Source organism: Tamandua tetradactyla, chromosome 10, assembly GCF_023851605.1.
Source record: "Tamandua tetradactyla isolate mTamTet1 chromosome 10, mTamTet1.pri, whole genome shotgun sequence".
Lineage (NCBI taxonomy): Eukaryota > Metazoa > Chordata > Mammalia > Pilosa > Myrmecophagidae > Tamandua > Tamandua tetradactyla.
The window spans coordinates 71,485,405-71,506,395 of NC_135336.1; the positions used below are offsets into that span (position 1 = coordinate 71,485,405).

Below are 20,991 nucleotides of genomic sequence, written 5' to 3' on the forward strand. Positions count from 1 at the left end.
TTAGGCTGTTTCCTGCTTGTGGGTGGGAACTTCTGATTAGTTTGTTTCACGGCAGATGTGGCCCACTCAACTGAAGGTGGACCCTAGTCTAATCCTTTTACTGGGGTCCTCTATGACAAGAATAAAAGGCAGAAAATGGAGAGAGAAAGCTCAGAGCTGATACACAGAAGCAAAGAGAACTTTCATCTCTCCTTCAGAATTCTGGGGAATTCTCCAAACATCTTTATCAGAGTTGCTGGCTCGCAGCCTGCCCTATGGAATTTGGACTTACGCATCCGCACATTTTTGTGAGACATTTTTATAAAATCACATGCTTACAGATATCTCCTTTTGGTTGTTTCCCTAGAGAACCCTGACTAGTACAGACGTCTAGAGGTAAGGTTAACTTGTGACCTTAGAGATATATAAAAAAAAGCAAGAATGACATGCCAAAAGCTTAGAAAGGAGAGAACTGAAATAATGAGTGACCAACGTTCATATATGTACTTAACCATTTAAAAAACAAGAAGGAAATTTGGGTTTGTAAATTAATGAAACCAGGAAGCAAAAATTCGGCAAAAATTTCAAAGCTGACATTATGACATTTTGGGAGGGACAATGTTAAATCAGATGGGACTATCCCCTGCATTGCACAGCATTTTGTTATAGGACACTTATGATCAACCATAAGCAACCGAGAAACACTAATTATGGATTTACAAATTTTTCTACCCCTGGTACCAATATATGCCAAAATACCTGGTATATAGTGAGGGATTATTACATCTCTATACTTTCTGTTATACAGTGGTAGCATGATGTGACCAAAAGAATAGATTGTAAAACCAAAGAACTACCCCAATGAGACGTTAATGTTATGCTCATTCTCTTTTCCAGAGAAATTTCTTTTGGACTTTCAGCTAGGGAAAATCCTTATTCCAGGTCATGGGCTTCAAAGTGACAGTAAGAAAGAAGATTTATGTGCCTGGAGAACAGAGTACTTGTTCGATATTTATACAGAAAAGGTAATAAAAAGAATTAAGATTTGAGTCAACAGTGTTGCTTATGTTTATATACAGCAGTCTCCTCCAAGGCTTCTTAAATCCATAATTTTTTTTTCATTTCAATCAACTAATGAATAAAGAGGACAATTCTCTTGCACCAGTCACTCGAATGACATTTGCAGAAGTATCTCTTAAAATTCCATCATCCTAGATGTTTTGATCAAAATTTAGCACATATGAAATGCCATGCTAGTGATATATCTGGTAGCAATGAGTAATTTACTTGTCACTTACTTTAGATATTTTAGGGTTTTTTTCCCCAGAAATGTTGCTTTTCAATCCATTTCGGTTCTTAATAAGAATTTTAAGGCATGTTTCTAGATTTTTTTTGCTTTTTTGCCTAATACATTGTATTATTTTAGTTACCCTACCTGTTAGTATATTTGTATTTACTATCAGTTTGTAGTTTTAGTTAAGAAAAAAGAATTGTAATTTTTAAATGTAAAGAGTCTTCATTAATCCATATGAATTATCTAATTTCACATATTAAAGTCAAAAATATGAAAAAATCATGTAATCTTTTATCTACTGTCTCCTTCCAAATGAAAAGAAAATAAATCCTACTGTGAAGTATATGAGCTGAAAAGATGCTTCATATGCTTTGAAGAAATGCTGCTTCGAGTTCAGAATATAATCCATAACAAAATAATTTGTCCAGATTTCTAGTTTCATGGCTGGGTGCATTCTGACTCATTTAAATATTCTCTACACTTTCTGATTCAAGATAATTCACAATTCTAAAGAAGAACCAAAATAGAATAATAATTACAAAACAAAAAGAAATTGAGAAGGATAATTGACCAAGTTTTTCTAAGCAGCTAGATTTTTAAGAAGCAAGACAATGGACTAAAAATACTGTCTCATTTAAACTAAGCTAAAATGTTTGTATATGCCCTATGTGCATGCCATTGAGAAAAAAAATTATCTTCGGGGAAGCAGAGCACTTAAATTTCTAAGATTTATTGTTGAACCTTAGGAAGACTTTCAGTAACTTTGCTTGAAATGTATGTATTTAATGGAAGGCATACTATGCTTCTTATAAGAATTTGTTCCCAGTCACTGTGTATAATTAATGGCTTGTCTACATATTTTTTCAATAAAGCTATTCATGCAGAATTTTAAGTAGGCACTTTCAATACCAGAATGAATGTATCTTTGTGGAGATACCATTTATCTGCCATAACATCCAAAACATAATGAGGAGACATTGATACACTGCAGATTTAGAACTGAGTTGGAAAACAAAGCTCCGAGATACTGTCCTGTCAGCACAAAGTAAATACATTTTCACAGTAAGTTGAGATTTAAATTCACAAACTTAATCAAATTCAAGTGATTTTTATCAATTAAATTAAAGTGATTTTTTTTACAAGTTTCTTGACACTGATCAGGCAATTGATACATGTAAAACTAAAATAGGTATTTTTGCCTTTTTATTAGGTACGTATAGGCAAAGAATAATCAAAGCAGCAATTAAGAATCACATTATTCTCAACTCATTTCTGTGCTTTACAAGGTCAAATGCTAGAATTTGCTTTTAAAAAACCAGAGCAGGCGGGCCGCGGTGGCTCAGCGGGCAAAGTGCTTGCCTGCTATGCCGGAGGACCTCGGTTCGATTCCCGGCCTCAGCCCATGTAACAAAAACGGAGAAACAGAATACAAGAAAATGTTTAAAGATGTTTCCCTTCCTTCCTTCTATCCTTCCTTCCTTCTCTCTGTCTTTCCTTTAAAAAAAAAAAAAAAAAAAAAAAAAAAAACCAGAGCAGAACATGTCAGATATTCACTTAATTTAGTTTATGTTTTTACTGATGAATGTTTGCAAAACCTACAAAGAAAATTTGCTTGATTTTTCAATACAGGAGCAGATAGCAAGCAAAAGTTGTACTTTGTTTGCTTTATCAGATAGAAATAAGATAGAATCAAAAGGAGATAGCCAGTGATAGAAAGTGCCCAAATCACATATAATCCTTAAAATGGAAAATTAGCTTTTTACATGTGGCTTAGGAAGGAGAGGAGCCTGTTAATTGCTATAAAGACACCCTTCCCTGGACAGTTTCTGGATTTTTCTGAGAAGGTGCAGTTGGTATGTTGATAATATTTGGCTGCCATATTATAAAATCCAAAGTATTGATATTAAATGACAAACTATCATCTATGTGTCATAAAGTCTGAATCCTTTAAAGTACTAGTACATAAATAAGAAGGCAATTCATATACGGGGAAGCATGGATAGAACTGAGTTGGTATGCAAAGTTTTGTCAAAATCTGTATATAAGCTTTTAAAAAAAATTTTATTGGGTCATAGCTTTCAATATATGCTCAAAGTCTTCTACATGCTGGTAATGATTAGTAACTATTTTAAATTGCACTGGAGCTGACTCATGCGGGCCTATACCAGCTTATCAGAGCTAACGATTAAACAATCACTTTTTTTTTTTTTAACTGGTTGTTAAACTGCTGGTGGCTTATTGGCCAGGATGGGACATTTATACCACAGAAATCAACGAGCTCTCTTTCCTCTCCCTAGAATCAGTTTACCAGCATAACACTAGTTGCTCTTTATTTTTACAGGTGAAAAATATGCCTAGTATTAATAAAGGTAAATTATACCTCTTATTATTTGCTTTTCCATGTCCACTTAAACTGAGTAGTGTTTTAATAATGTGTAATTGAGTCCATCAACATGCAGATGACACTAATAACAAATATGTTAATTATTTCCCCTGAATGAGAGAATAAAAATATTGCACCAAAGTTGCACAGAACATTAAAAGAATATCAGTTAAGCCCCCACAACACTTTTTAAATGTTTAAGGAATTTATGCACAGGATTTTAGCCTATATGCAAATATCTGCCAGAAGTATGATTTTTAGAAAAAAATTATAAATACATTTCTACTCACCAAATTGCTGAGACATTTTACTTTCTGGTATTTTAAAATAAAAACAAAACACAAAAATGTGATGATGAGGTAGGTGAAAATCAAAAGGGTAGGCATTTTCAAGTCTCATGAGCTAAAAATGAAATGAAAAAGTTTGAATTCTTATAACCAAATCTGTAAGGAAATACAAGCCTACGCAGATATAACAGCAGTGAATTATCAGAAGGAAGTGACAAACAATAAAGTGAAATTCCTGATAACGTTCCCCAAAATTGGGGGGCAGTCAAAAAAATGGAGGGAAAAATAAAACTTACAGTGAGACAGAGTTATGGAAATGCATCTCTTGGGAAATATAATAGAGGTGTGAATTAGTGGCAGTGAATAGGCAATGCTGGCTTCTAAAGGCTGTTAACATAATTTAAAAAATGGGAGAATTCTGTAGTTAGAGATAAAAAGCATGAAATATACCATGAAATAATAAAAAAGTGTCATTTATACTATATGCCCCTATTTTTCCAGTCAGTAATACAAAGTAAAAATGTAGTGCATGCAGTTCAAATTTTCTATTTGTCGACTGATCCATTTTCAGTATTTTAAATCATTTACACTAGTAAGCCAAAAGAACACAGTAGGCATTCTGAGCTTCGACTATGTAATAGCACAGAAATCTACATACATTTTTAGAATATATTCAGTGCCATAGCCTGTGTGATATTTTAACTAACAACTAGAAAGGAAAAATTTTTTATAGAGTAGATTTCATTCATCTTTTTGAGATATTTATCCTGAAATTCAGTTCGGAATCTGGGTTTTAAATCAGATTTGTCATTATAAAATAAAAGAAATAAAAAGAAAAACAAAACCACCAGCTATTATCTTTAGTGGCATGGTTGTTAACGGCACACACAAATGTATAAACATATTTAGTTGTACAGGATTATTTGGATTAATATTTAAATTGACAATTTAATAACATTTCTCTGATGTTTCCTGATATTTTGAAGAATAAATTCCCTAGAAACAAGGCATTTTATTAACAAATCACTATTTAAAAAAGAATTACACAAAGTGTTGCTGAACACATTGACAAGCTGTGAAAGACAAGATTAGCTTCATATAATTGCTCTTGCATAGAATTGATGTTTTATCAAAGTTGTGAAGTTTTTTAAGTTTGTTTTCTATTACTTCAACCCTCCCTTTCGGCATCCTTTTCTTCTCTGGATTGTAAATACTCCCCTAACTTCGGGCATCTGTAGTAGAACTATAAATTTTGCTCCACTCCTCCCACTCATATACGTTGGGAGTAATCTGATAACAAAGTTGCATTTGACCAATGAAGTAGTTTTTAAATCAATTGAGCCTAAGATAATGCACATGTTATGCTTTTTACCTTTAACTGTTGAATGAAGATATTTGTGCACTGACTCTTGAAATCATACATCTAGTTCCAAATCCTACTCAACTTGCTAGAGTGAATAAATTGAATTTAGTCCATATGCGAACACTGTAGACATATCTCAGGGGGTGATAGCAGTAAAAGACCTGTATCTCCACTCAGCATCTTCATCCAGGATCTTTCCAACTAAGGGACTCTATTAAACTCTCCCCTTCTAAATTCAGTGGGTTTTAGCCCCAACTCAACAGACTACATGGGTTCGAATCTAAGCTATGTTACAATGAAAAAAAGTAACTTTAACTCCAGTGTCAATTTCTTCATCTGCAAAATACAAATAATCAGATAATTTACACGTAGATGCCAGATTGTTCATGTGTAATAATAGGTGTCAAGGCAGAGTATGTGGGTGCCAATATGGGGATATAAATGGTCTAGGAGTCTATGAAAATTCTCTTCTGATTGATTCAATATTCTCAGGGAAATAGGAACCAAAAAGGGAATGAGGATTTCTGCAGAGGTGTTGGAGGTTCAAGAGATGGGAGCACATGCCAAAGGTGAGTTAGAGAATGAATGGATTAGAGTATATATAGTATGTTTAGTAGGCAGCTCTGAGATTCTAAATTGAAAGTGAGATATATAGTTGGCAATGTGCTTGCTACTTTCACTGTTCAGATATAAGTGAGAATTAGGCAGAGGGTTGGATGTATCCAGGGAGAAATGTTTCCCCAGTTGTTTCAACAAAGTAAAAAGGGTCAAATACCCTAAGTACAAAGTTAGAATAACTTCCATAATATTTTTTTAAGTTGTCATTGTGCCAGTTATACCCCAGAAAAGCCATGTCCTTTAAACCTCAATCAATATTGCTGGGTGGGGTATTTATTATTTCCATGGAGATGTGACCCACCCAATTATGGGTGGTAACTTTTGATTAGATGGTTTCCATGGAGATGTGTCTCTAACCCATTCAAGGTGGGTTGCATTCTGGAGTCCTTTAAGAGAGAACCATTTTGGAAAAAGCTTTAGAACCAACACAGTCCACACAGCCAGAAACATTCAGAGACGCACAAGGGAAACTCTCCCCTAGGGAAGCTGTTGAAGAATCCTGGAAAGAAAGATAGCAGATGTCACCATGTCCTTTTCAGTTGAGAGAGAAACCCCAAACATCATCAGCTTTCTTGAACCAAGTATCTTTCCCTGGATGCCTTAGTTTGGACATTTTCATGGAACTGTAAACTTGTACTTAATCAATTCCCCTTTTTAAAAGCCATTCTATTTCTGGTATATTGCATTCTGTAGGCTTATACAAACTGAGTCATATTTTATAACTTTGAACAGGTGAAATTTTTAACCAAACTGCCTAAAGAATGGAACACTCTGTTTAATATAATTTCCTTACTATTTAGACAAGAGCTTTGTATTTTAAAATGTAATCTTCCCTTGATAATCTGGGCAATACTTGATATTCATGATCCACATAACTCCAATGATAAGCAGTTTGCATGTGATTTGGGGACCAAGAGGGAGATTTTTGGTCAGCTATTCATAGCAATCCTATTTCACTAGACATCTATCCTAGTTACCCCATCACTGCTTTATAGTCAAGTTGTATGTTGAGAATTTGCTTCCTATTTTACCTTCGAAGTGTAAAGATAAATCTTTTCTGATGGGACATTCTGGTTCACTAGTTGCTGAACCCAGGATTCTGAAGAGTCCAGTTTCTTCATTTTCTGATCAACATGGAAGTAGGAAAACCCTTGATTTTTGGACTCAGATAAACCTGAGTTACACTTTTGTCCCTTCCTCTTGTAAGGCATGTAATGTACAGCCATGTAATGTGCAGGGAAATATTAAAAAGTCTTAGAATATACATTTGGTAACTGGAAATAATAACAGTTATTTGAATATGAGTATGAGAATTAAAAGAAACGTTATCATTACAGTTTCTGGAGCACATTCAGTCCTTATAATGGTTCCTTTATGTTTCAGCATCTAAATAGAAACAAGCTGGCAATTCCAAGTCATTGGTAAGGAGATAAATGGAAGAAGTTTGACTCACCTAGAACCACTGAGATTTTACCTTTTAGGAAGGAAAAAAGGTATTTTCTCCTTTCCACACCCCACACACAGACTTTAAGGAGAAGGGAGGCAATGTTCTGACAGCTCGAGATAATATTCTGTGCATACATCAGAACAGGAAGAAGAATATGAGAAAAGAGAAATAGTTTTGCCATGAGGTGCTCTTATTTTACCGGCATTGACATTTGAAGAACTTAAGGGCAGATAAAATAGACCTTAAATGGACTCGAGTGCCAGGAAATCTTCATAAGGGCTTTTTAATTCATCTATGGTAAATCTGGGAAACAATAAAATTGTTTTGATAATTTGTTCAGCACATTCTTTCCAAACGAAACTATTTATATTATAAATTTTATATTCAATCCTTTTGCATTAATAATTTAATGTGATTGCTTTGTGAATACATGAAAACTAGCTGTATGACAAGGAAATGGTAATTTAGAGATGAATCTTCAAGGAGGGCTGCATAATTTGACAAGTATTTACGAACTTCTGTTCCTACTGTAAAAGTATATGTATATATATTCTGAATATGACAGAAGGGAAAAAGATCACTTTAAAGAACTTGACCATGAACTACATTTTTATTTCAACACAAACTATAATAACGCTGTACTATGATTAAAAAGAAATCACTTAAAAGTGTTATTCATTGACACCTCATTTTGTAGGTGAGATCTGCAAAATTAAGCCTTTCTTCTTGGGACAAACTGGAGCCAGTTTTGTATATGGAGTGTGAATTGATAATGTCCATATTTTATTCTGATTATTCAAAGAGAGAATGTTAATTTGCACTTCAATATCCCATTATAAATTATTTATTATTCATTATTTGGAAGTGTTAAAATTGCCTCATTAATGATCAAAAAGATTCTTGGTTCATTACAGTAAGATGCTCCTATGAATCTAAGTTGAATGACAAAGACAGATTTAGGGGCCTTTAACCCTTGCTGATATTTATCAGCCATTCTATTTAGGGCAATTTTTGCAGAACATTATTTCTGCTCAAGCTTATTTTCATTTACAATGCACTTTATAAGTGTTAACCACACTAATGTTTCTGAGTAGCAGGTATAACAATTGCAGTTACATACAATTTTCCACGGATAAAGTAAACACATGGATTGAACAAATTTTTAAGAGTCATGAAAATAAATGCTATATCAGGCTTTTCTTGATTTAGTGCTGAGCTCGGGCACCATTTTTTCTGATATTAAAAACCACACATGAATGACTTGTATATCTAAGTTGGAGGAAAAAATATGCAAAGTCATGATTATTTTATAGATGAGCCAAATGTGTGAACCAAGAGCACAAAAACACTGTTTGAAATTGCTTTAAAGGGAAAAAAAATCAAAATAGACAAGTGGGAAGGGGTTATTTAGCACTGCCAGGATATTCTGAAAATCTATTAATAAAGGACCTTTGGTCATAAAACCTCTAATTAACCACATGCCCCATTAAGGATAAATAGTTGACATCAAATTTTACTCACAAAGGCAGTTGGTAGAGAGATGAGCTATGTGAAATTGCATATGTATTTAAACCAGAGATTTATCAAGTATCCCTTAAAGCCAACTTGGAGGGCACAATCTAGGATTTTTGAAAGATTTGACATCCTTCTAGAGAAGCTTCCATTAGGACAGGCAATTCAAAGGCCCACTTAATTACTGTATTCACCATTTGGGTTTTAAGAGATTCCTTTCAAATCTCTCAGAAAGGATTCACATTCTTAAGAGATCAGAAATTACCCAACTTCTGGTGTATTATCCCAGATTTGGGGATTGTAAGGTTTAAATGCAAATAGATTTGTCATTACAATGAAAATGTTTACCAAATTAGCCCTTTTTCCAATTTCAGAATTTGGGATTAGTGCTGTCAACTGGAGTATTTTTCCATGGTTAGTGGTATATATCTGTTCTAGTTTTCTAGCTGCCGGAATGCAATACACCAGAGAAAGATTGGCTTTTAATAAAAGGGGATTTATTTTGTTAGTTCTTCAGAGGAAAGCCAGCTAACTTCCACTGAGGTTCTTTCTTACTTGGGAAGGCACAGGATGGTCTCTGCTGGCCTTCTCTCCAGGCCCCTGGGTTCCAACAACTTTCCCCGGGGTGATTCCTTTCTGATTTCCAAAGGCCTGGGCTGAGCTGTGAGTGCTGAGATGAGGTATGCTGAGCTGCTTGGGCTGTGCTATGTTGCACTCTCTCATTAAAGCACCAGCCGATTAAGTCAAATATCATTCAGTGCAGCAGGCATGCCTCCTAGCCGACTGCAGATGTAATCAGCAACAGATGAGGTTCGCGTACCATTGGCTCATGTCCGCAGCAACAGAACTAGGTGCCTTCACCTGGCCAAGTTGACAACTGAATCTAACTACCACAATATCCAAGTTGGTTGTTGGTATTTTATGGTAAATTATTGCTGGCATGTGCCTTTTCATTGTCTGAACTAACTTCATAAAACAGTAGTAAATGAAAATTGTCAGGGTTGAGTGACTATTTTTCTAAACATTTTTTACTGTGAAATATAACCTATATGCAGAAAAATGATAGATCTCAAAGTACATTTTAACAAGTAGTTATAGAACAAACTCCAAAGCATAGTATGAGTTACAGTTGCAGAAGTTCAGATATTTCCTTCTAGCTGTCCTAATACACTGGAGACTAAAAAAGAAATATCAATCTAATGATTCAGTAGCCACCCTCACTTGTTAAATCCTATCTTCTGTTATAACTCCTCCCTCTCATTTGATCCTTCTCCCAAACTTAGGGATAGTTAGGCAATGACCATTGCCTAAATGGTCCCTTTGCCTAAATGACCCATGTCAGCATTCTGGGGTAAGGGGATGAAACTGGTTAATGTTCTTGGAAAGAATGATACTTCTGGATTTCAGAACTTAACTGGCAGAGGAACAAACTGGAGGTTTTAGGCTTCTGAAAAATAAACTGAATGAAACTATTATAGAGTCTCAGATAGAGCCCTGGGTATTTCTTAGGGCTTTCAGGAATTCTTTGGTTTGGGGCTTGGCATACCATGGCAATTTAAAAAGCAAAGGAAGCATTGAGCTTCTCTGGCCTCTTGGCTCTTTTTCTTCTGCCTTCAACCTTCTCCTCTAGTCAACAGAGGGGTACTTTTGTGGCTCCCAATTCATTTTGCAGTTCTCCTAGCTTCTCTTTCCATTTTCAGGTGTTAACATGTCCTCTGTCCAACTCACTCACCAGGAACAGAGAGCTAAAAGAAATCACACCCTGGATTACAAACGAGAAAGAGCATCAGATGAGTCAAAATGACTGCTTCTTTTGCTCATGATGCATATTTCTAATTGATTGTCGCATCTCTTAAGCTCATGAATAGTCTTGAATTAGGTAGAGAAACATGAGAGTTGGAGATAGTTTATCCTTGACCTAACTGCCAGGGCAACAAATTAAATGCCCAACTCAGCTTCCCTCCTTTTTCTAGCTCAGAGTGGCTGATGATGTTGTGAAGCACCTCATTCAACACTGTTAGTAACTTTGCCCAGTCTCCTTCCCTCCTTGCCCCTCAGGGCACCCTCTCAGCTGCCCAATCATACATCTCATTTCAGCCCTGATCACAGCCAACTTCAGTTACAACTAACGTAGACCACACCATAGTCTAGATTCCCTGAAATCTGACACCTAGAAAAACTCATTTGAAAGCAAACCTAATAGAGATCAACCTTTTGTCAAAGTTAAAAATTTACAATATAACCTAAGGGTAAAACTAGGCTTATACTTAAAGGAGATAAAAATTAGTGATAACTAGGGCAGACCACGGTGGCTCAGCAGGCAGAGCTCTTGCTCGCCATGCAAGACACTCGGGTTCGATTTCTGATGCCTGCCTATGCCAAAAAAAAAAAAAAAAATTAGTACTAACTAATTTCACACTGGAACATTTTTTAAACGTTGATTTTTTTTGTGCATGTTTTAAATTTCATGGTTAGTCAATGTGATGCTCAACTGTCTCTAATGAAGTGCACATTTTAAAATAAGTTCATGGAAAATATAATATCACATTCACATTGTCTAAGCTATAGAAAGATACCTGAATGACCCACAAAGCTCCATTATTCACATGTTGGCCACATAGTTAAAATGAAATCCAAATTCCAACAAAAGGGAATAAAATTTGTGCCGTACTAGCTTTATAAGTCCAAATCCATAAAATAAGGAGAAACTCCTCAATTATCATAATTTGCACTGTGGAATCGTAACAAATGAATTATAAAAATTGTTCCATTGTGGAGCAAGTTATCACAACAGTGTATCATGGGAACACAGGTTCAGGGCACAACAGAAACTTTGTGCAAATGGACTCCCTATTATGCAGAATAAAGAGTGCAGAAAAGACACATATCCTTATCACTTACAGAGTCCAAAATAGTAGAAGTCGTCCCATCATGACTGGTCTCCTGGGATGTCCTAAAATTGCTCTAGGTTGGGGTCGATAAAAACAGCTCTGCACACCCCACTTGGTGCCAGAGAAGGGAGACACACCCACAAGGGGGGATGTGGTCCTGCCACGGACAGTTCCTGTTCTGATAAGCATTTAGGGCTGTTTGTTCCCTGTCTCTGGGTTTAAGGTCTGGTATGACCTTTTCATTAAACTTAGCATCTCCCCAAGGTGGTGGGATGGCATCCAATGGCTCAGGATGGCACTTAGGGTGTTTTTGAGATTTTCCTAGAGAAGGAGGTAGGGGTAGTTGATGAACTTTGCTCTATGGCCACTTAGCAGATGTTTGCATCTTCCATAACTTCCTTGATAAATATCTAAATGTGGTTATTATCTTCTGTGCGATCTTGGTTCTTTTTTTCTTTTAAAAAAAAAAAAGAGAGAGAGCTTTCTTTTTGTAGCAATGCAATGGCTTCTGTGAAAAGATCATAGTTAATTTTTCTCTTTATTTTAATTGCCTTTTAAAAATGGTAGAGAAAACAAACAGGAAAGTCTGGTGTCGTAAAAGTAGAGAAATATATAGCTTGGAAAGGAAGGGATGTAAGAGCTATTTGTAAACCAAAATCCTTATGCAATAGGGGAGCTTGTGACTTAATCAGATTAAGGTTTGTTTTCCAGTTTTTCCAGCCTGTCTATCTCCTAGAAAGCACTTATTGATAGAAGAAATGAAAGGTTTAAAAATAAAATGCTTAGGTGTAGTTAGTGATAATTTCATGAAGGCATTATTGATGATGTACCTTTACAACATTATTTATGCATGTCTGCAATGTGAACAAAAGTTAACAATCAGCGTTGAATGGGAGACCAAACCATGAGTCCCAGAATAGCATCAAAAACTGACTCATGTTCCTCTTGAGATTCCATCATCTTTATATCAAGAAATGAAAATTCAGAGGAGGTTGAATATATATGATCTTTGCAAATTTAAAAATCAAATTACAGGCATTTGTTATGTTTCACAAGCACTAAAGAACTTCAGAGCTTTCAACAGTACTCACATAGTTAAATAAATATAGCTGAATATTAAATGAATCATGTGACAATGTACAAAATGCACAAGAAAAGAAAAGATATTGTGGGTTAAAGCAAACTATGTTTTTGTTCAAATCAGATTCATGGTAAGTTGCAGAATAGAAGAAAAAAATATATATATATCACGTCTGGAATTTGAAGTTGTCTTCACATTTACAGATATTTATTGCATTTTAACAAGTAAATACAGATATCAAAATATAGAAGAATTAAAGTTATTTTAACAGTTAAAATGTAAGTAATACAGATATTTTAACTGATTTGAAGACTACAATATTCATATTTTGGAAACATCACTTTGAAATTTCCAATCTACTAGTGCTGACAGGATTTCCACCTCAGCTTCAATGTTTCTAATTTAAATAATTTAAATAATGATTGCTTCTCTTTCATAAGCATATATCTTGCACTGGTGTTCACTTGCATTAAAGAGACTTTTTAGGAAAAAAATCAAATAAAAACATTTCTGAAGTATTTCCTGAAACAACAAAAATAACCTTCTGACTTGATCCAATTTAAATTTTACTTAACGAGTAAAAATATATATATACTTATATTAGAATTTTACTTTTTTCCTATCAGTTTGGAAATTATGTGAAAAATCGTCAAAATCCACTGTGGACAAGGCTATACAGTTGGACACCTGATGATTCATTTGTGGAAATGTGAATTAATTCACCATTCCAGAAAATTCATGCCTACAATACTAATAGGCTACATTCCTGTAAAACAGAAATCTCAATTCTGAAAACATGCACACAATAACCAAGAGAGTGTTTAGAAATATAAAGAATAACATTCATCCTACTATCATTTGGATAGTTGAATTGATCACAAAACTGGGTCTGTTGTCACAAATGCCAAGTGCCCATCTAGTTAAGTAGCTTAAATTATGTGACCTTAGCAAGATCTTCTCTGCATCTCTTTTTTTTTTTCTCTGTTCTATAAAACAATGATTCTGTAAGACTACTGAAGGGACTAAATGCAAATTATTTAGTACCATGTAAAATGTGTTAAAGTCACAATATATCTTAAGTAAAATTATAGTTATCAATAGGGAACTGGTTAGGTAAATTATGAATTATGTAAACTATGCAATCATAGGAAATGGTTTTATTGGGATTTTTTATGTGTGCATATAGATATATAGGGAGATATTTGTGTGTAGAGATATGTAGACAGATATGTACCATATAAATGATTTTCAATATACAGGTCAAATATCTATTCATAACCTATAAATCAGGTAATGTTGAATGAAAAAGCAGAATACCAATGAACATTTAGAATATGTTTTTCTTTATGTAAACCTGTTTTTTTATGTATGCAAAATTCTACATCTTAGAAGGATAGGCACCAAAGTGTTTAGAACACGTGTATCTGGATGATAGGATTTCAAATGAAATTTTAGTTCCTTGCAATTTCATATATAAATATATATATATGAAATATATATACACTTACATATTTCATTGGCATATGTAATGTATTTTTTTACTTGAAGCTACTAACCAATTTTAAAGGAATGAAACAAATTACAGTGTCTTTTTTATATTGGTTAAAATGAATTTGATTTCAAGTAACAAAATGGTTGACTAAGATTAGAGAAAAGCAAAGTAATTTTTATCAAATTGCACAACAAATAAACAATATGATCCACTTCTCTGTGGTCCTCTTGCCTTTCTCCCCATGTTTAGAAGAGGGCTAGAGAAGTTCCAAGTCTTAAAACTTCACAAGCAACATCTCATAGCTGTGGCAACGCTTTAAGTCTTTGGGGAAGAACTTTAATAGTTGGACACCAAAGATGCTAAATATCTTCCTAGTCCTTCCCAACGAAGCATGGCTAGATGTCTTGAAAGGTAAAGGTAAAGAATCTTTTTTTTTTTCAATTATCTGGAACCAAGATCAAAACCAAATCCCAATTAACATATAAATGCCATGTATTTTTGCATGACTTTAACATACCATGAAATTTCCACAAATGAAAATTTCTAGAAATGAAGTTATGTATCTGAGAAAAAAAATGGAGAAAGAGGGTATTTACTTCCTTTGGATATTTTTGCCAATGGCTATTTATGGTGTTGCTCAGGGACCCAAGAGGAAAATATGGTATAATCAGTTATGATAATTGAATGAGTAGTTACTTACAAAAAAGTTATTCACAAAGAAACTACTTACCAAAGGCATGGGTGGGTGGGTGCATTTAGAGGAATCACAAGGAATGAAGGAATGGGGGTGTTACTATGGGTTACTAGCAGCAGAGTCATGGAGAAGAAATCACCTTGACAGGAAAAGGGAACATTGATCTTGTGAGAAACCAAGAGATTCTGAGGAGACATTCAAAGGATAGAGTGGAATGATATTTTACCCTCTTCTTCCCTTTCCCTCCAGTCTCCTCAACCAAAACAGAAGCCAAAGAGCAAGGAAGCATACTAATATAGCCCAAGGGTAAGAAAGTATACTTATATTGTCAACACAGGTCATCCTACACGGACAACTTGGCACAAGGGGCAAATAGAAAATATCAATCACATTCCCCAGTACAGATCAACCATGTTCACAATGGGAATGGAAGTTCTGGTATTTAAGTCATCCAGTGCAACTCATGTTTCATTGTATTATATTTTTGTCTGTGCATTCTCCATGATTCAAGGTATGGGTACAGACATCTGACAGTCCCATTAGTTTCTATTTTAATTAGATATATAAATGCTCAGGCACAACTACTTTTTTTAATAATTGGTCAGTTTAAAATTTTTTCTCCCTTATGTCAGTTGGAGCATAGTTTTATAATGACATTGAATACATAGGTTATATTATCACTAGTATTTTAGAATAAAAGAGGTGATTCAACAATATTCATAAAATAGAGATACTGGTTTCAATAAATTAGAGAATCACTAGCTTAGATTAATCAACATTCATCTAGAGCTGAGGAGAGGCCATAAAGGACAGAGGTGCTCAATAACTGAATAAAATACCAGTTCTATCAACAAAAGAAATAGAAAATAGTTTGTCAACGGGTAACAAGTGTTTATCTTAAAACACTTACTGTTTTATTAATTAACACTAACACTGTGCACTGTTATATTAATTAACAATCGAATTATCAAAAGTAAAGCCCTTAAAATGTGCAAGATAGTTTGGCAAGTCCTTTGAGACAGAAAACATGGTTCCTGTTTTCAAGTAGTTTACAGTCTATTTAGTGAAGTAAGATAATAGGTCTTCTAAACAGCCTTTAAACTAAATAGCAGAAAATGTAAGAATGCTGTCTCTTTAATAGAGTCAAGTGTGGGTCTTCTTTCCTTCTTGTTAAGGGCCATTGATACGATATCAAAATAAACTGAGCAGAGCTATTGCTAATATGGATTCTTGGACAAAAGCCCAGTGTCCATTCCTTAGGAATTAATGCTAGAAGAAGCTGTGGACAGAAGTAAATGGCAATTTTGGCCCCACAACAATGCAATAACCTAAGCCTGGAAAATCCGGATTGTTTAAATTAAAGCATAATTGTCCCTATCAGTCAGGCAACAATGACAAAGAGGTTAAGTTGGCATGACTCACTCTCGGAGAGTCTGTGCTGCCAGGTTTTTATCCTAAGTGCTCTCAAAACACCCATTTAATGGACCTTTGAAATTGTGCTCAGGATCAATGGGAGGCTCCTCGATACTACATTTTTGGAATATACCATTTGCTTCTGTGTCATACCTGGGATTGTTGCCTGTCTTCAGGGTTCTAGCCTGGCGGCCTCCCTGTGAAGTTCTCAAAGCTACCAACATTGGTTCCAACACCATTCCTAGAAGACTTTTTCCGCAGATAGTTAAAAAACGTTTATATCTTCTCCTAAGAGCAAACAAATAATCCAAAAAAAACCATTGTCATTTTGACAGAGTAAAAACCGAATTCTTGTTTTGCATGAAGATACATCTGATAAAAAAGTGTTAAAAATCTTATAAAACAATAAAATCTTAGCCAACCCTATAAAATGAAATAACCGATTCAATTCACCTACAAGGCTTTTTGACTGAGTAGATTTATCTGAGATTGCGCTCCTTTATTACAGGGAGAATCTTCCACTACCTCTCCCAACCTAAGCTCACAATTACACATTTTAGGTTTCTTTTGATACCCTTATCTCTCATACCAGATAGCTACTCTTCCATAAATGTCTCAAAAAAGATGATTCTTTTAGCTCTCTCAATGAATTTAACTGAAATCTATTATTTGTATCCTATTATTAGCATAATTATAGGCATATCAAAGGCTAGAAACTAATTTTTGATTAGATTAATCCGGAAATGAGAATATATTACTGCTTCTAAATCTGCAAAGTCCTAGTGTCTAATGCAGGAACATAGACAAGTTTAAGCATTTGGGCTCTGAGATTCTGAGAGACTTTGAAACCTAATTGGTGGAATTTATCTGAGTAGTTCCAGTTTCTAAATTATATACACACATGCAAACATTACAGAGGAAAAACAATTTGGTGATTGCTCAGTAAACATTGTCTTTGTACTATCCAAAGTAAACCAGGTGACCTTAAGCTTGGGCTGAGAGCAAGAACATTTAACTTGCTTTGTTGTCACGAAAAAAGACTTTTTTTTTTTTTTTTTTTTGGCTATTCATAGAATCCTAACACATTGAGGCCATTTTAAAAATAGAGCCTGTAGGAAAAACAAAACAAATTAAAAGTTCCTTTTTTTTTAAATTTTGCATGTCTCTGGGTTAAATTTAGTGCTTTCTTATAAACCATCTCCCTTTGCAGGGTGTTTGCGATAAATATCCATCCTACTTTGTAACCGTGCATCAGAGCTGTGTCAATACAACGAGGCAACATCGCCATCAGAGATTCCTTGTGGATGCTAGCCCACCTAGGACCCTTTCTAAAGGTGTGTCACAATGTTTTCCAGGATTCAGTTTCTTCACACAAGTATGCCTGAAAATCACATTACTTTCTGTTCTGCTATTTGCAAAGCTCCACTAAAAAAGTCACAAGTCTAGCATTTACAGAACTCAGGTTCCTATGGGAAAAAAAAAAAATCTCTGTTCAAGTTAAAAAAGAGATGCATTTTTTTTTGTGGCTGTTTTTATTCTTATATACGCAGTCATAATATGGTGGTGACACCTTTTCTGTGGAAGCAAAGTTAGACCTACTCAAGAATCCATACCCTAAAGAGAGATGTTTATTTTGCTATGGATTCCATGTCTTTTTATGCTTTAAAGGTGCCACAAACTTGAACCATTAATGTGTAGATGACTATCCCAGCACCTCACCAAATAACATTTTATGAGATTTCAGATGCCATGATTATTATACAATAAATGATTTAAGGAAGCAAAGAAAAGCACAGTGTACGTGTAGAAGTCATTAAAACACAAAATTTGCTATGATAAAAGCATATAAGGAGCTAGCTTTATTCTAAACACCAATTAAATCAGAGCCACTGACAGGGAATAAAAATAAACATTAAAAAACGGTACCATCAACACCAAATCCTCGTTCTTCTATATGACATAATTTAGTTGTATACCAAGGAATCCATAATATAAGATGCTTTTAAAATCTTTCTACCAAATATAAGAAATGTATATACTACGGAAGAGACTTAAAAAAGGCTCTGACTAAAAAACTGAAAAAGAACACTCCAAAGCAAAATGAATATTAGCAAACAATTAAAAACCTACATCTATTAATCCTATATTAATATGTTGAACACTATTACACATTAACATTTCAGTCACTCATTGAGCCAAATCTCATTTAACATCAGTCACATACAGCATTGATACACTATTGAGAAAATGATAGCTCACTGTATTTCGGGTACCTTTAAGGCCTTTAAGTGTGTTTCATGCAATCCAATAAATCTATGAGATATATATTGACTATCATTTTTGTAGAGAAGAAAATCGTCATATAATGAGTAGGTTGCAGTGTCACCCAGATATTGCTGAGGGTTGGGGTCACAGACTAGTATAGAATCATTTACGAAGATGGTATAAGTGGTGGTTGAAAGCATGGCTCTGAGAGCAACAGACTGGATGCAAAATCTGACTTGGCTGCTTAATAGCTATGGGATTCTGGTCAAGACCCTTAGCTCGTATGTGCCCGAGTTTTACATTTGTTAAAATCGGTGCCTATTTTATGGGCTTGTTGTTATGATGATACTAGTTTATGCTTGTAGGACACTGAGATATTATCTGGCTTTCAATAAATATTATTCATCTCCTATATTCTTCATTAGCTTGAAAAGCACATAGCCTAATAAGAATCAATGCCCATATGGATAAATGCCTATAAAAGCAACGGGAAGAAACACAAAACCATATAAACAATTCTACTTTACTGGAAAGCACTTTTGAAAGCTATGTTAAATTGAGAAGGGGAAGGGAAAACCTCTGAGGAGGAGATAACTGTGGGGAATCAGTGACTGGAAACTGAAGACTCTTGCCTGAAATGTTTCCGTGGAGATCCTGAGACTAAACATTTTGATGAAGGGAAGATGTTTGAATAGTTATGGAAGAGACATTTTCTGAGGTCAGCAGATATGATAGTTCAATAGCAGGAAAGATAAATGTGGCAAGGGAAAATAGTATTAAATGGTATATACAAAATGCCTTCTAAAGTCTAATACATGTAAAAATTGTTATTTGTAAATTATCATTGTGATTATGACATCATTATTTGCCTAATGGACACAACTAAATCCACATCACTTGGCTATGTGAGATCAATTTTCCAAGTGTATGAGAATATCAATAATTCTTGAACAGAGATAGAAGGAATGTCTTTCCCAAGATGAGCAGACCCGAACAGCTATCAGATAAAATTGAGTAACTTTAACTAAACACAATTTTTAAAAAATGAAAACAATACCACTGAGCAAAGTGGAGGTTACCATCGATACTTTTATCTTTAGTGAGATTGTCAGACCATAATGCCGTGTAGTTTTCATATTTATTTTTATCACATTCCAAATTGTTATTCTTCCCTTGTGGCACAAAACTTTCTTCTTCTTGAAGATTGTGGCATTTAGCCATATCTCTACTCATCTTGAGATCTACAATCCACAGACTATCCTCTTGCTTACTCTTCCATTTAATCTCAAATTATGGTTAACATGTGTGCTGGTTTGAATTTGCGGACCCCAGAAAACCCATGTTCTTTAGTCCTCAATCAGTATTGCTGGGTGAGAGTTTTTAATTAGCCATGGAGATGTGACCCATCTAATTGTTGGTGGTAAGTTATGATTAGATTATTTCTATGGAGGTGTGTCTCCACCCTTTCAAGGTGGGGGTTGCTTACTGGAACCCTTTAAGAGGGAACAATTATGGAAAGAGCTACAGAGCCCATACAGTCAGTGACCTTTGGAGATGAAGAAGGAAAATGCCCCTGGGGGAGTTTCATGAAACCAGAAGCCTGGTGAGAAAGCAAGCAGATGCCATCGTGTTCGCCCTGTGCTTTTCCATTGAGAGAGAAACCCTGAACTTCATCAGCCTTTCTTAAGTGAAGGTAACCTCTTACTGGTGTTAATTTCTTAAGTTGGACATTTCTATAGACTTGCTTTAATTTGGATATTTTTACTACTTTAGGACTGTAAACTTGCAACTTAATAAATTCCCCTTTTTAAAAGCCATTCTGTTCCTGGTATATCGCATTTGGCAGCTAGCAAACTAGAACACCATCTGACTCCTCCTTCCACCATGTATTCACTAATTTTATCTTCTTTTTTTTTTCCAACATTTCACTAATTATATCTTTAACACTGATTCTCCCTTCTGGTCTCTGTCACCCACTCCATTTCCTGAGTTCTGTGTTGAAGTATTTTTCCCAAAATTTCTTCTCACCTAAGGACTTAGGATCAATTAATTTGCTTTCTGACTACCTTTTCCCAATAGTTCAGGAATCCTATGTCACATATTTCTCTACCTTTGTTTTTCTTCCCTATAGAGATGGCAATTTCCTTGATTCTTCCAATGTCTCAAATGTTTATATATTCTAAGCCTTTATGGTCCATGCAATGCGTATATATCCTCAAGAATTATAGAAATAAGTAAGTAGGGCGGGCCACGGTGGCTCAGCAGGTAAGAA

At 34.8% G+C, this 20,991-nt stretch overlaps 1 long non-coding RNA gene across 1 annotated transcript in view; it reads right to left on the reverse strand.

Annotated features, from left to right (window-relative positions):
• LOC143648528 (uncharacterized) overlaps positions 1-20,991 on the reverse strand; it is a 68,779-nt gene that overhangs the window by 36,950 nt on the left and 10,838 nt on the right. Inside the window, exon 2 of the long non-coding RNA XR_013158607.1 lies at positions 16,608-16,742. This is a non-coding gene — a long non-coding RNA (uncharacterized LOC143648528). The remainder of the gene's footprint in view (positions 1-16,607; positions 16,743-20,991) is intronic.